Raw genomic sequence first — 15,417 nt, forward strand, 5'->3', positions numbered from 1 at the left:
AAGCTAGGAAAGGGGTAGCACCATTAATTGCAAAATTTTTGATGCACAATGTGTTAGAAGAATATGAATCTGAATATAATACACCAATATTTCCTATAAGAAAACCTAACGGAGATTATAGGTTAGTTCAAGATTTAAGAGCTGTAAATGAAATAGTTAAAGATATACATCCAGTAGTAGCAAATCCTTATACATTGTTAACATCTGTGGCAGAACAATTTAGATACTTTTCTGTAATTGATTTAAAAGATGCTTTCTTCTGCATCCCATTGGCATTACAAAGTAGGAAATTATTTGCGTTTGAATGGGAAAATCCGGATACAGGAAGAAAACGACAGCTGACCTGGACCAGGTTACCACAAGGCTTCAAAAATAGTCCTACAATATTTGGGAATCAACTGGCACGAGAACTGGAGGATTGGAAGGAGCAAGGATATTTTCAATTACCATCAGAAGCATACTTATTGTTGCAATATGTGGATGACATTTTCGTGGCGACAGAAAGGTATGAAAACTGCATTACTGTTACAGTTGCGTTATTAAATTTACTGGGACAGAGCGGTTATCGAGTTTCTAAGGAAAAAGCCCAAATTGCCCAGGAAAAAGTGATATATCTGGGATGTGAAATTTCCCAAGGACAAAGACGGTTGGGGGTGGACAGAATACAAGCGATTTGTGCCATCCCTGAACCTAGAAATTTGCATGAGTTACGAACTTTTCTAGGAATGACAGGGTGGTGCAGACTCTGGATTTTGAATTATGGACTGTTAGCCAAACCACTGTATGAAGCTTTAAAAGAGCCACAATTAGTTTGGAGTTTAGAGTGTAAAAGGGCTTTTCAAGACTTAAAACAGGCTCTGCAAGAAGCCCCAGCATTAGGATTGCCTGATTTGACAAAAACATTTCAACTCTTTGTACATGAGCGGCAACGACTAGCGCTTGGAGTTTTAACTCAACGAATTGGATCATGGAAGAGACCGGTGGGCTATTCTTCCAAGCAGTTGGATATGGTAAGTGCCGGATGGCCTTCTTGCCTCCGAGCAGTGGCTGCTACTGTAATGTTAGTCCAAGAAGCTAGAAAATTGACATTGGGAACAAAAATGGAAGTATTTGTGCCCCACATGGTGATTGCAGTTTTGGAACAAAAGGGTGGTCATTGGTTGTCATCCAGTAGAATGTTGAAATATCAAGCAATATTGAGAGAACAGGATGATATATTTTTAAAGATAACAACATGTTTGAATCCCGCTGAATTTTTAGGTAGCAAAATAGAGGAAGGCGAGCTGGAACATGATTGTATTGAGGTGATCGAACAAACTTACGCCAGTAGGGTAGATCTGAAAGATATTCCCCTTGTAAATCCTGATTGGACATTATTTACAGACGGTAGCAGCTTTGTTGAGAATGGAACACGATATTCTGGATATGCTGTGGTTACTAAGCTTGAAGTAATTGAAGCAAAGGCATTAATGCCAGTAACGTCAGCGCAAAAGGCAGAACTGGTCGCTCTAATTCGGGCTTTAATACTGAGTACGGATAAGAGAGTGAATATTTGGACAGATTCTAAATACGCTTTTGGAATAATACATATACATGGAGCCTTGTGGAAGGAAAGAGGATTGTTGATGGCTCAAGGTAGTATTATTAAATATCGAACCGAGATCTTACAGTTATTAGAGGCTGTGTTACTACCTCAACAAGTGGCTGTAATGCATTGTCGAGGACATCAGAGGGATGACAGCGATGTGGCACAAGGAAACATGAAGGCAGACCAGGCAGCCAAAATTGCTGCACGGCAAGTATGGACTGAATTAGCTCTAATACCTACTAAGGTAAGCCCGATTACTGCTCATCTCTCTGTAAATCCCTTTTATACCCAAGAAGATGAAAAATTAGCCGATTTGGTAAAGGCACAGAAGAATTTACATGGATGGTATGTAACAGGTAATGGACAAGTAGTAGTGCCTGCTACAATTATGAAACGAATAATACAAACTGAACATAATAAATGCCATTGGGGAGCAGAAGCATTGGTGCAGTTTTTAAAGCGGAGCATTATATCTGCACAAATGTTAACAATAGCAAAAGGGGTGAATGCGAAGTGTCCAGTATGTTTAAAGAATAATCCGGTGCATGATATTCAACCAGGAGACCAAGTGTATGTTCGAAATTGGCAAACGGAGCCTTTAAAGGAACAGTGGCATGGACCTTATTTGGTACTATTGATAACATTTACCGCTGTGAAAGTAGCAGGAATTGATAATTGGATTCATTATACCAGAGTGAAGAAGGTACCATCACAATGGGGGGTAAAAATGATCACTCCTACAAAACTGAGATTTACGTCTTGGTAATACTATGCTGGGTAGGATTAAGTAATGGTTTCGCTCAAATAATACATACATATGCTACTGTACATATAGAAGAACGAATGGATGTAAATTTGACTTGTGATTTTGTTGGAGATATGGGAAGTTCAATCCAAGACATTAGTTGCTATTGGCAGAAGAATGAGTCCAAATTGTCAACTGGGTTTACAATCCGATGGGATAGTGATACACGAAGGGGTACTATGATTTTATCATTGCGAAATGTAAGTAAGACAGATGTAGGAAACTACACCTGTATTGTTTGGATTAAAGAGAGTTTTGATTATGGAAAAAGGGCATTAGAGGTTACTGCAAAATCAGAACCTATGCAGAAAAGAAACAGAGCCAGGAGAGAGTTAAAAGATTTGGAAAAAGATGAAATGCAACCAATACAAATAATCCAGGCGCCACAACAGGAAACACAAGAAAATCTAATGCAAAAGAAAGTTAGCTGAAAAACACCCAGTCTAGAACTGTACAAAAGTATACACTTGTGACACCCCGAAAGTGAAGTTACCTTTCCACCTGTGGTCCTTGCATTAAGGACAGGTTGTGCCTGTAGAGGAATTAAATACTCAATGAGTGAACCTGTAATACAATTCGGAGTGAGAATAGATTGTAGAACTACGATCAGGAGCATAGGAAATTTAGTTTGGGTTACAAGTGATGGACAATGGACGACTCACCTCCCCTTGGATGGGTTGGTGACTGAAATAACTTTAGGGTTACCAACTCTTTGCCCAATTTGGAAGAAAGCGCCATTTAAGGGTAGATTAGAAAATTTACGGATAATGAAGAGAGAAATAAAGGATGATGATGATTGGCAAGAACCATCATCCGGTGTGAAGTTAGGTTGGGCTTTAGAATCATTGTTTGCTCCAATTAGTACTTATCGGAATAGAGAAATGTTGTACCGGTTGTTAGGACAAACGGAAAGGCTAGCAAGAGTGACTAAAGAAGGATTTAAGGAAATAAACTTACAATTACAGGCAACCACAAAAATGACCCTGCAAAATAGAATGGCATTAGATATGCTGTTACTAAAAGAACATGGGGTATGTGGTTATTTACGAGACAAGATTGATCATTGTTGTGTACATATTCCGAATGTTACAGCCGCAGTAGAACGTGATTTGTCTCAGCTAACACAAATTGAACATGTAGCTGAGGAAGAAAGAGAAGAAAGTACCCATAATTGGGTTGCTGCTTTAGCAAAGTCATTTGGATTGAACATCTCTGGTTGGGTAGCATCTTTAATTCAATGGTGTATAATAATTATAATTATTATGTTAGCTATTATGGGAGTGTTGCGTTTGATTCAAAATATTGTTACTAAGGAACGGCAACGCCTGGGAAAAATTTTAAAAGCCGTTACCAGGAAGACTCATGAATTGCCACCGCGATATGAAGATCTTGAACCAGCTATAATCACCAGCTCAAGACAATCACCCCTGGAACGAAGAAATGTGGGGAACCGAAGATGAAAATCCTTGCAGTCTGGAAGACTTGAAGTATTTTCAAAGGGGGGAATTGTTACATTATATTGATTAAAATAGGCTATACTTGGGATTCTCGCATGAAAGTATAATCACAGGTGTTGAGTAACTGTACGGTCTGATGAACTAGGTAAATGATAAGCGAATCTTGGCAACGGTAACTGAAGAAACCGTAAATGGGAAACAATCGTGTAACTTAGCAATTCTGTTGATTATGTTAAGTAACCGAATACTATAGCAACTCTGTTGATTGTATTGAAATAGTGTTATATAACCAAACACTATAAATCAAATATCTAACTTAGCAACTATGTTGATTGTATTCAAATAGTGTTATATAACCAAACACTATAAATATGTAACCAAGGTAAACGGGGGTTGGGATTCTCAGCTTTGGACATGAGTCCCTGAGACCCCGGGCCCTGGATAAAGCACCGCATATAACTGCTTTCGTAGTTATGTGTTTCTTTACGGGCAACACCCACAAGGACCAAATTTTAACAGACACTAACGATGACAGGAAACATTGTAAAGAAGTTTTGAAGCCATTCAAGTTGAGAGCTGACCCAATAGGGAGGCTACCCAATCCCTGTTTGATACTTGTCATTGGCTGGGCTTAGAAAGGCTTTGACCACGGGATGAAAATGAGTTGAGAGGGTCCCTGTTCCTTATTGATCTTTCTGTGATACATCACTAAAGAACCTGCAAACCACTGGGAAGAAAAAAGGGAGCAGTGAAGCAAACAGAGCTTTATTTCCCATTTCTTTCTGTGCAAAATCTTAGTGAGGGATAAAGGAACTGTTAGCTTTGTTAAAGCTTTCCACTGGTCTATTACATGATCTGTTAAGTAAATGTGACACAAACAGCACAATCCTAGAAAACTTGTTTCCTTAGGAAGTCTGTCTGTTTGAAAACTTAGATAATTAAAACTGAAAGGGACTTTAGAAGGTCACCTAGTGTATTTATTATCCTAAGGCAGGAACAGCTATTCATAGGAGATATTTGTCTAACCTGTCCAGAAACACACCTGCTGATGGAGATTCCATGCCATCCCCAGGCAATCTGATTATTCCACTCTCCTTAGCAATTTTTTCCTAGTTGGAATACCCTTTGATGGAATTTAAATCCATTATTTCTTTCCAGTTCATTAGGGATATGAAGAATTTATTCCCTTTGCAGGTTTACATACATTTCTTGTTTCACTCTTTCAATTAAACAGTCCCTGTTCATTCATTCTTTCCCTGTTGCCTTTGTTTGAGCCTGTGATCCATCATATTCCACAAATCACCTTCATCAGATCTTTTCCCAGAGCTTTCTAGCTCTATATTTTTTACCTGGAAGAAGAAGTGAAGTGATCTGAACCTTGGAAGTTCAGATCCAAAAGTGAAAGTCCAATGTCTTTGTCATCTAAAGAATAAACCCTTACAAGGCTGAACGTCAGGACAAGAGGGATCTGAACAAACCATACTTTGGAAGCTTTCTACATGTTTGCGGTCCTATACATGAGAAAATGACTATATTTTTAGTCAGCTCCAAAATTCTCAGGAACCCCATGCAAAGATAAAGTCTGTCCTGTGGCCTGAATACATGCAGCTTAATAGTCAGATATGCTTTCTCCCATCCCGTTTGTCTGATGCATCTGTAAACTGTAGGAAAGCAAGGAGTTTTGTTTATTTTTGTAAAGAAGGAAATTCCAGATAAAGGTATAAAATCACAGTAGACCAAGGGTTTTTTCCTGTTCTTTTGGGAGGAGACTTTTTAAAAAATCCTACCTAATTGGAAGTCTCCATGTACCATGTACTTCTTTTTAAAGCTCTTTATAGCTCATGCCTTCTTTTTCAACTCTATACACAAATGTAGTTGCAGGTTCAATGACATTTTCTTACCTAAGCATGACATAAAGTGGTTTCATATATCAGTCTTGTTCTACTCCATTGACTCTATAGAATATTTAACATAAACTAATCTTATTTCAACCTGAAATGTGCTAAAATATTTTCAGTATAGATTCTATTGAAATAGGAAGTGCAGAATATTTTCATAAAACATATTATTTCAGCATCTTGCTTCATTACAAAAATTCTTCTGTATTACCATGTTTCTTTTATGTTCCATTTTATTGACAGAAATGTCATCTAATGTAGTAAGCTTTATAAGAGATAGTAACCTGCAGTACATACAATTTCAGGGAATTATAATACTAAATTTGGTCAACAGTGGATGATGCGTATATGTTATGGAAAATCAGGCTCGCCAGCCTCCATAACAGGGTCCAACCCTACGTTCCTGCTGAGGCAGAAGTTTGAAGTCAGATTGGAGAGAAATAAAATTTAATGATATGCGTGTGGTAATTACAGCTCGAGCTGGGTGCCTCCGAAGAGGGACCCCGAACAAAGAAATCCCTGGGCAATTATACCCTTACAATCTAAATTCCCCACCCCTTAAGCGACAGTTTGGACCAATAGTAATAGTTAGGTCTGGGGTCTTCCCCTTCTTCACTGGGCCCCTTCATTGTCCCTAGGCAGGCTGCTGCTTTTCTTATCTTCAAGGTTGGGTACTCCTGCTGTCCGTGTAACTTCTTTATCCCTCCAGCTTGAGCCGGCTCTGGGGCCCCCTTTTACTTATCTAAGTAAAAGTTCACAGCAAGTTCACAGCCTGAGGCCTAAGGCTTCAGCAAATTTAGCTACTAATGCTAAGCAAGTTATGCTAAGCGATTAATTCTAGACAGCTTCAGTTCAATATTCTCTAACATATACATATAACTCCTGGGACACACAGCCTGAGCCAACAAATTACCTCACAAATTTAGGAATCAGAAGATGGAATTTTAGTATATTTTGGTCAACACCACCTTGGAGCTTATTTGTCTAGCAAAGTCACGAATCTGAAAAGGAAAGCAAATTTGGGGAACAGAATTTGAGGCAATCAGAGTGGAGAGCAATTGCTAAGAAATGAATTGCAAAGCAGAATTCAAGAAATGCATGTTTGGAATAGGGAGAAGAATCACGATTCTATCTTATCACTAACAAAGTAATAGCAAACACACGTTGATCAAAACATGGTCTACAAGCATTACCTGATATTGATGGTTGTTCCAAGAGTATTTTGCAGCATTCATTTGCAAACATTTGAATGTCAGCATTTCAGTGCAATGAAAAAGAGAGGTTTGTGGCCTGCCAGGGGCTCGCGTGAGAGATGTCATGGAAAGACTGCCAAGGCTTGTCCACGCTTCGGACTATTACCCACTGCTGCTCTTCCATGTGGGCGCTAATGACACCAAGGGCAAACTGGAGACCATCAAGCAGGATTTCAGAGCTCTGGGGATGGTGGTCAAGGGTCTGGGAGCCCAGGTCATCTTCTCCTCAATCCTGCCAGTGAGGGGGAGGGATGAGAGGAGGAGGAGACGGACTTTCCAGGTTAACGACTGGCTGCGCCGCTGCTGTTGGCAACAGGGTTTTGGTTTCTACGACCATGGGACCCTGTTTGAAGATCGACAACTGATGGCGAGAGATGGGATCCACCTCACGAAGCGGGGCACGCGGGTCTTTGCCAACAGGTTGGCCAAGCTGGTAAGGAGGGCTTTAAACTAGGAAAGATGGGGGAAGGGGAGAGTTATAGTGCCAGGGTAGTTGGCAAAAGACAGCTCAAGTTGGGACGCCTCCAGCAGGTGAATGCAGCTAGGGAAGTGCGCGTGGGATGTGGCTATGGAGGACCCTCTTTTACCCCTCCTGGGAAACCTGCATGCTCGATCACCTTTCTGAAATGCCTGTACACCAATGCACGCAGCATGGGGAACAAACAGGAAGAACTAGAGATATGTGTGCGGTCGCAGGGCCATGATCTCATTGCCATTACAGAGACACGGTGGGATAGCTCGCATGACTGGAGTGCTGTCATGGATGGCTACGTGCTTTTTAGGAAAGACAGGCCAGGAAAGCGAGGTGGTGGAGTTGCTCTTTATGTGAGAGAGCAACTGGAATGTATTGAGCTGTGCCTAGGGGTGGATGAAGAGCGAGTCGAGAGCTTATGGGTAAGGATCAAAGGGCAGGCTAGCATGGGGGACACTGTTGTGGGTGTTTACTACAGGCCACCTGATCAGGATGAGGAAGTCAATGAGGCCTTCTACAGACAGCTGGAAGTAGCCTCACGATCCCAGGCCCTGGTTCTCATGGGGGACTTCAACCACCCCGATATCTGCTGGAAAGACAACACAGCTAGGCTCAAACAGTCCCGGAGGTTCCTGCAGAGCATTGATGATAACTTCTTGACCCAGGTGGTGGAGGAGCCAACAAGGAGAGGTGTGCTGCTGGACCTCGTACTAACAAACAAAGAAGGACTGGTGGAAGATGTGATGGTCGGGGGCAGCCTTGGCTGCAGTGACCATGAGATGGCGGAGTTCAGGATCCTGCGAGGAGGAGGCAGGGCACCAAGTAGGATCGCAACCCTGGAGTTTAGGAGAGCAAACTTTAGCCTCTTCAGGGACTTACTTGGAGGAATCCCATGGGTGAGGGCCCTAGAAGGAAGGGGTGTTCAAGAGAGCTGGTTAATATTCAAGCATCACTTCCTCCAAGCTCAAGATCGGTGCATCCCTATGAGTAGGAAGTCAAGCAAAGGGGGCAGGAGACCTGCATGGATGAGCAAGGAGCTCCTGGCAAAACTCAGCCAGAAGAAGGAAGTCTACAGAAAGTGGAAAGGGGGACAGGCCACTTGGGAGGAATATAGGAACGTTGTCAGAATATGCGGGGATACGACAAGGAAGGCTAAGGCCCGTTTGGAATTAAATCTGGCTAGAGATGTTAAAGACAACAAGAAGGAAGACTAGGGAAAATGTGGGGCCTTTGCTGAATGGGGTGGGTGCCCTGGTGACAAAGGATGCAGAGAAGGCAGAGTTACTGAATGCTGCCTTTGCTTCAGTCTTTACTGCTCAGGCCAGCCCTCAGGAACCCCAGACCCTGGAGGCAAGAGAGAAAGTCTGGAGAAAGGAAGACTTTCCCTTGGTGGAGGAGGAGTGGGTTAGAGATCATTTAAGCAAACCTGACACCCACAAATCCATGGGCCCTGATGGGATGCACCCACGAGTGCTGAGGGAGCTGGCGGACGTTATTGCTAAGCCATTCTCCATCATCTTTGAAAAGTCATGGAGAACAGGAGAGGTGCCTGAAGACTGGAAGAAAGCCAATGTCACCCCAGTCTTCAAAAAGGGCGAGAAGGAGGACCCAGGGAACTACAGGCCAGTCAGCCTCACCTGCATCCCTGGAAAGGTGATGGAGCAGCTCATCCTGGAGGCCATCTCCAAGCATGTGGAGGACAAGAAGGTGATCAGGAGTAGTCAGCATGGCTTCACCAAGGGGAAATCATGCCTAACCAATCTGATAGCCTTCTATGATGGAATGACTGCCTGGGTAGATGAGGGGAGAGCAGTGGATGTTGTCTACCTTGACTTCAGCAAGGCTTTTGACACTGTCTCCCATAGCATCCTCATAGACAAGCTCAGGAAGTGTGGGTTAGATGAGTGGACAGTGAGGTGGATTGAGAACTGGCTGAATGGCAGAGCTCAGAGGGTTGTGATCAGCGGTGCAGAGTCTAGTTGGAGGCCTGTAGCTGGCGGTGTCCCCCAGGGGTCAGTACTGGGTCCAGTCTTGTTCAACTTCTTCATCAGTGACCTGGATGAAGGGACAGAGTGAACCCTCAGCAAGTTTGCTGACGATACAAAACTGGGAGGAGTGGCTGATACGCCAGAGGGCTGTGCTGCCATTCAGAGAGACCTGGACAGGCTGGAGAGGTGGGCAGAGAGGAACCTCATGAAGTTCAACAAAGGCAAGTGCAGGGTCCTGCACCTGGGGAGGAATAACCCCATGCACCAGTACAGGTTGGGGGTTGACCTGCTGGAAAGCAGCTCTGCCGAGAAGGACCTGGGAGTGCTGGTGGACACCAAGTTAAGCATGAGGCAGCAATGTGCCCTTGTGGCCAAGAAGGCCAATGGCATCCTGGGGTGCATCAGGAAGAGTGTTGCCAGCAGGTCGAGGGAGGTGATTCTCCCCCTCTACTCAGCCCTGGGGAGGCCACATCTGGAGTACTGCATCCAGTTCTGGGCTCCCCAGTACAAGAGGGATGTGGCACCACTGGAGCAAGTCCAGCGAAGGGGCTGCAAAGATGATTAGGGGACTGGAGCATCTCCACTATGAGAAAAGGCTGAGAGAGCTGGGCCTGTTTAGCCTGGAGAAGAGAAGGCTGAGAGGAGATCTTATCAATGTGTACAAGTATCTGAAGAGAGGGTGTCAAGAGGATGGGACCAGACTCTTTTCAGTGGTGCCCAGCAACAGGACGTGAGGCAACGGGCACAAACTGAAACACAGAAGCTTCCATCTGAACATGAGGAAATACTTTTTCACTGTGAGGGTGACAGAGCACTGGAACAGGTTGCCCAGAGAGGTTGTAGAGTCTCACTCTCTGGAGATATTCAAAAGCCGCCTGGATGTGATCCTGTGCAACGTGCCCTAGGTGACCCTGCTTGAGCAGGGGGGGTTGGACTAGATGATCTCCAGAGGTCCCTTCCAACCTCAACCATTCTGTGATTCTGTGATATACAGTTAGAGCATAATGATGTTAGAAGAAAACTTGAAGAAAGGCTTGTATGCAGAAAACCTTGCATTTTCCTTTCAATTATGTTATTTGGTCCTTTCTTTCTCTAAAATGTCATTTCTTAGTAGTATCACAGTACTACAGCTTTATGCAACATTAAAGATGTTGCCTATTAAGGCAAAAACTCTTTAAAAATCTTGTTTCTCACAATGTGATTTCTGCTCAGACTGGTTTTATTTATGATGAAATTGCATTAAATTGTACTTTAAATACATAGGCTGGTAGAAATACAGGCAAACACTGCCTCCCTGTGATTCATTGCGTGGCTAAGAATGAGGGAAGCTGGAATCTCAAATGGCTTCTCAGTTTTGTGTACACAGACAGACATTAGAAAAGCAATTTACATAATTTCAGAACAAACTCAATCACACTTATATTTGTTACTTAACAAGGAAATGTTTTCTTTCAAAGAACTGCCAAAGATAATTAAGTCTCCAATTGTGCAACATTTCATTCTTATTTTACTGTCTGAAGAAGTGGGCTGGATTGAAGTTTTTCTTTGAATATGGTCAGGTCATCTTTTATGTTAAAAAGTTAGAAAATATAATATGACATACTCTCTAGACGAACAGATTTTAAATTATAAGAAATGGGACAATGGAGAAAAGATGAAGTTAGAAGATGGTATTTAACAAATGTAAAGCTTTAAATATATCATTCTCCTCTTTACCCTCATTACCCTCTCCTTGACCCCCTCAGCACTACTCCAAAGTCCCAGCAGTATTAGGATGCAGAATTTCCAAAGTTTAATTCTCAGTAGTTAAGAAATTCAACCAGATGTCCTCAAATCAGCTTCCTTGTGTGTTCATCCTATACAGTGAGTAATACACAGGAAAGGAGACATTGTGTGGTAATATTAAATGCTGTACAACACTGCATCTATCACACAAAAGGGCAGAATTAAGCTGATTTGACAAACGCACAGTGCTACATCAACTACAACCATTTCGTTCTGCAGGGCTAGAACTCGCCAGGTTTCTGCCTGCTGTCCTGTCAAGACCGCCCTGTACCTGAACAGCAAATTGAGGCTATATTCTTCAAACCTTCTGCTGTCATCCTTGATGCTTTTACCCATGTAAGAATTCTTGTCTCAAACAAATCATTGTTATTCCACCCTACTTTTGTACTGCTACACCTATGTTTAGTATGACTGGTTCTGCTGGTTCTGCTAGTCAAACAGACAGGACTCTTTAAAGACAATTACTATTTGCACCATTGACCTGAAAGATGATTTGCCTTTGTTTTTTGGACCTGAAGCCATATCTGCTCCATTCCATTCACACTGATAAGGCAGCACGAAGGGACAGAAACTGGATTAGCTGTGTTTCCCTGGAAATGAAGCAATACTTGGGTGGCATAAAGATGATATGCCTGACTCTTACCCACCAGCTTCTTCCCACATGTGGGAATATGGAACATTCCAAAGGTGTGAGAACATGGCCAGAACAGCTCACGCTCCAGTTACCTTTGGCTAGAAAATTAAAATAGTTCATCAGTTTTGTCATTTAAGCCTCTGGAAAGAAGTCTGGATGGCAGTACAGAGCAAAGAATTCCAGTCTGTGCATGTTTTATATTCATGCTGCACAGAGTTGTTACCAGCTGCCCAAGGTGTAGCAGCATAACAACTAAGACCCATATTTTTTTACTTCTAATTTTTACCAGAATATTTACCTTAGAGCAGCTTGATGTGCTACTGAAAAGCTGTGTCAGGAAACTGGCCCCTGCCCTCAGCTGAGGATAGAAAGGAGAATAGAGTGTGTCCAGATGCTAACTGTGAGCACTGTCCAAAATGTATGCAGGAAATTGTTCGTCCAAACAAGGATTTGGCCCCTGGTTTTTAAAACTTCATGAATGAACCAGGCAGAAATCCTCTGCAAACCTGATTATCTATTCTGTTCTCACTAATATAAGCAGAAAAGCATGAATCTATATCTACTCCCTTGGATTATTAACAACTGTGCTTATCACATAGGGTTAGTGTGAAACGCTGCCAGACCAAAATTCTCCGCACCAGAACTCCCGTGCAGTACACTTTCCAGTGGCATAACTGAGTAGGTAGGAACAAGGCAGCAGAGAACCAGATCACATATGCATAGTTAACTACAGCAGAGACAAAAGCAAGGATGGACTGTGCTCACTATTAGGTACGTCTTTACTGTTCACAGCTTGGTTTAATAGTCTGGCTAAAACAATATCTGCTTTAATAGGGTGTCTGGTTGACAAACAGTTATTTATCTAAAACATAAAGAGATTCCTGAGTAACACAGCCAATTCTATTACGCAGCTAGCAAGTTGAAGGCTAATAAATCAAAGCTCTTCCATCCTTTTGTCCTAATATCTTGGCCTCATTTCTAAAAGTAGTGCCTAAATGTGTGTTGTGCATGTGATAGATTTACTTATGAATCCAATCCTACAGGCACTCTACAGCTGTACAAGGTGCTTTGCAGACACATCTGGTAGGACATTCTCCAATTTATTTCTGTCTATGGAGTACATGTACATCAAGCTACTATAAAACAGCAAAAATCACATTCATTTACAGCAGCATACAGTAACATATTTGTTATAATCTTCAATGAGCTGATGCATGAATTCATTAAAATAATAAAGCATGTGATACTCACAGATCAATATTTCCTTACATATGAAAGACACGAATATTTTACATGTGAAAACCTGCTGCCCCTCAGTGGTTTCTAAAAGAAACAACAGAACAATGTTCTCACTCACATTAATAACAAGGATCTGCTTAGAATCCAGTGCTTTGGGTTAAAAATTAAATAAAATCTTCAAGAATAGCATGATGTGAAGGAACAGTCTGTAAGCAGAGAACTGATGATGATGCCAGGCTGGTCTACTTATTTACTGAGCCCAGCACATGTACCTCCTTCCCTTCAAGCAGTGTTTGCTGTCATTTCCCATAGGGTGACAATAAACTTCGAGTTAGATTGCAGTCATAAGTCATAGCTGATCCTGGAAATGGCATGGAGGGAAATGCCTTAGTGAAGAAATTCTGAAATTCTTCAGAAAACTGGCCCTGATATTTAGAAGTATTCAGTGTCTGCAGCTACAGATGGAGCCAATGTGACCTGCAAGTAGTCTGCATGACCAAAACAAAATTCTTCACCCAGTAAAGAAAATAAGACTGAGATTCCTCATCTGGAATAACACCTAGTCTCTGCAACCACTAATAGCATGAATAAACTATAAGGATGTAACAGAAGTTTATGGTACTGAAAGTGCAATTCATCTGAAGAAGCTTACATAATTGGATTACATTTATATAACCTCCGTTATTACAGTTTCTCAGTGCTCCATAATCTTATAAAGTGTTTAATTTTACAAGAACTCAGTGAGGTAGGTAACTACTAACCACCCATTTTGTATGTGTGAAACCAAAGCAAAAGAAAGAGCAAGGGCTATATTCAGACTGATTCACATCGGTGCCTAACTTTGCTATCATAAACACTTCCTCCGCTGATTGCACAGGGAGGCAGAGTCTTGCAGTCTTGCAGAGACAGTGCTCTGAATTGCTGAGCTCACTCTTAAACTGGCATGCCATAGTAGTTGCAAAACCAAAGGTTTGGACTGATAGCGTGTGGCCTGAATATGGTGTTAAAGAGCTTGTCCATGATCACGCAAAGTTTACAGTAGAGCAGAAAGTTGAAGTTAGATATTTCCTTGGTCACACAGGTCAGACAGGAAAAATTTTGGGAAAGCAGGATCTCTGTAAGTAATCTTTTAAAGTAATGGCAGTTTTAGGTGAGCCAGAGGAAAGCTCGCTCCTCTTATTTGGCTTCCAAACGCCCTGTAGGAGTTTCTGGCAGATGGTCACATACCTGCTTTACCCCAGGATTCCTTTCTTCCCAAGAGCCAGTTAGCTCCCTCTTTTTTCTGTGACCTTTTTTCCTTGTAAGAGACCATAAGCCTTATTTTCAATCTGATCGAAGATGATTATAACTGATGTGAATTATGCAAAGCCTTGTGTGGCATTTTCCATTCTGGCTGATTCAAAGCCCTGGATTTGAACCCCCCCTCCCCGGACTACCATTCCAGATCTGAATCTGTAGATCAAGCCTACTTCTAGTTTCAGAATTCTTTGTCTAGCCGATCATACCTAAAATTATGACTTGTATGAACATAAGTCACAAATTTAAATCTGAGTTAGTGGATGAATACCATCAGACAAAACTGTCCTTAAGTAAGTTCCTTGCAATCCATAAATAACTCTGCTGAGAGCATAACAAAGGACCTTTGTGTTCTTGCACAGTGGAGCCAAAAATGTTCTTGAAGTAAAGTTTGTTTTCAGTATAATTACATACAGCTCATACATAAAACAGCTTGTCATGCTATAGCCAAAAATGTAGTCCTTTAGATTGCACGAACATCTTCAGCTATCTATATTAAGAGTAGAAACAAATTTATGGTAAGACTGTTTATATTTCACTGAGTCCTTTTTTCATTCCATTTGATATATTACTTCTTGTCTAAGGACACAGTCCTGCAAGAATCTCACTGCTGGCACAAATGGCTGCCTGTACAAATTGCCTTGCAGCACTGGGACTTTAGTCTGCGTATTCAGAACTGTTTAGATATAATTTGGTATAGTGCCTGTTACTGATTCTGATTGGAGACTTTAAATTTTGCAGTGATAGAACTGAGCAAAAAATATAGGAAATTCATTCTCAAGCACAGTAGAAAGGCTGGAGAGTTTGGAGGAAATTCTTTGTATTAGGTGTGCTAAAAACAGAAGGATATGTTCAAAAGCTTAGATGCCTAAGATTTTATTTTAGGAAACAAAGTTTTCTCAGACATCTCTATCAGCTGAAGCATCCGGTCAGGATGAGGCATTTGGAGACTTCTCAACAACAAAATAATCCTTGCGCACTTGCAAACGATGGAAACAATTC

General features: G+C 41.8%; 1 long non-coding RNA gene across 1 annotated transcript; it reads left to right on the forward strand.

Moving 5' to 3' along the window:
* Nucleotides 1-1,799: 1,799 nt before the first annotated feature.
* On the forward strand, nucleotides 1,800-4,313 carry LOC136995333 (uncharacterized). Its single transcript, XR_010886900.1, has 2 exons — nucleotides 1,800-2,291; nucleotides 3,707-4,313. It is a non-coding gene; the product is annotated as an uncharacterized lncRNA (long non-coding RNA).
* Nucleotides 4,314-15,417: the final 11,104 nt, after the last annotated feature.

This window comes from Apteryx mantelli, chromosome Z (genome assembly GCF_036417845.1).
Source record: "Apteryx mantelli isolate bAptMan1 chromosome Z, bAptMan1.hap1, whole genome shotgun sequence".
Taxonomy (NCBI): Eukaryota; Metazoa; Chordata; class Aves; order Apterygiformes; family Apterygidae; genus Apteryx; species Apteryx mantelli.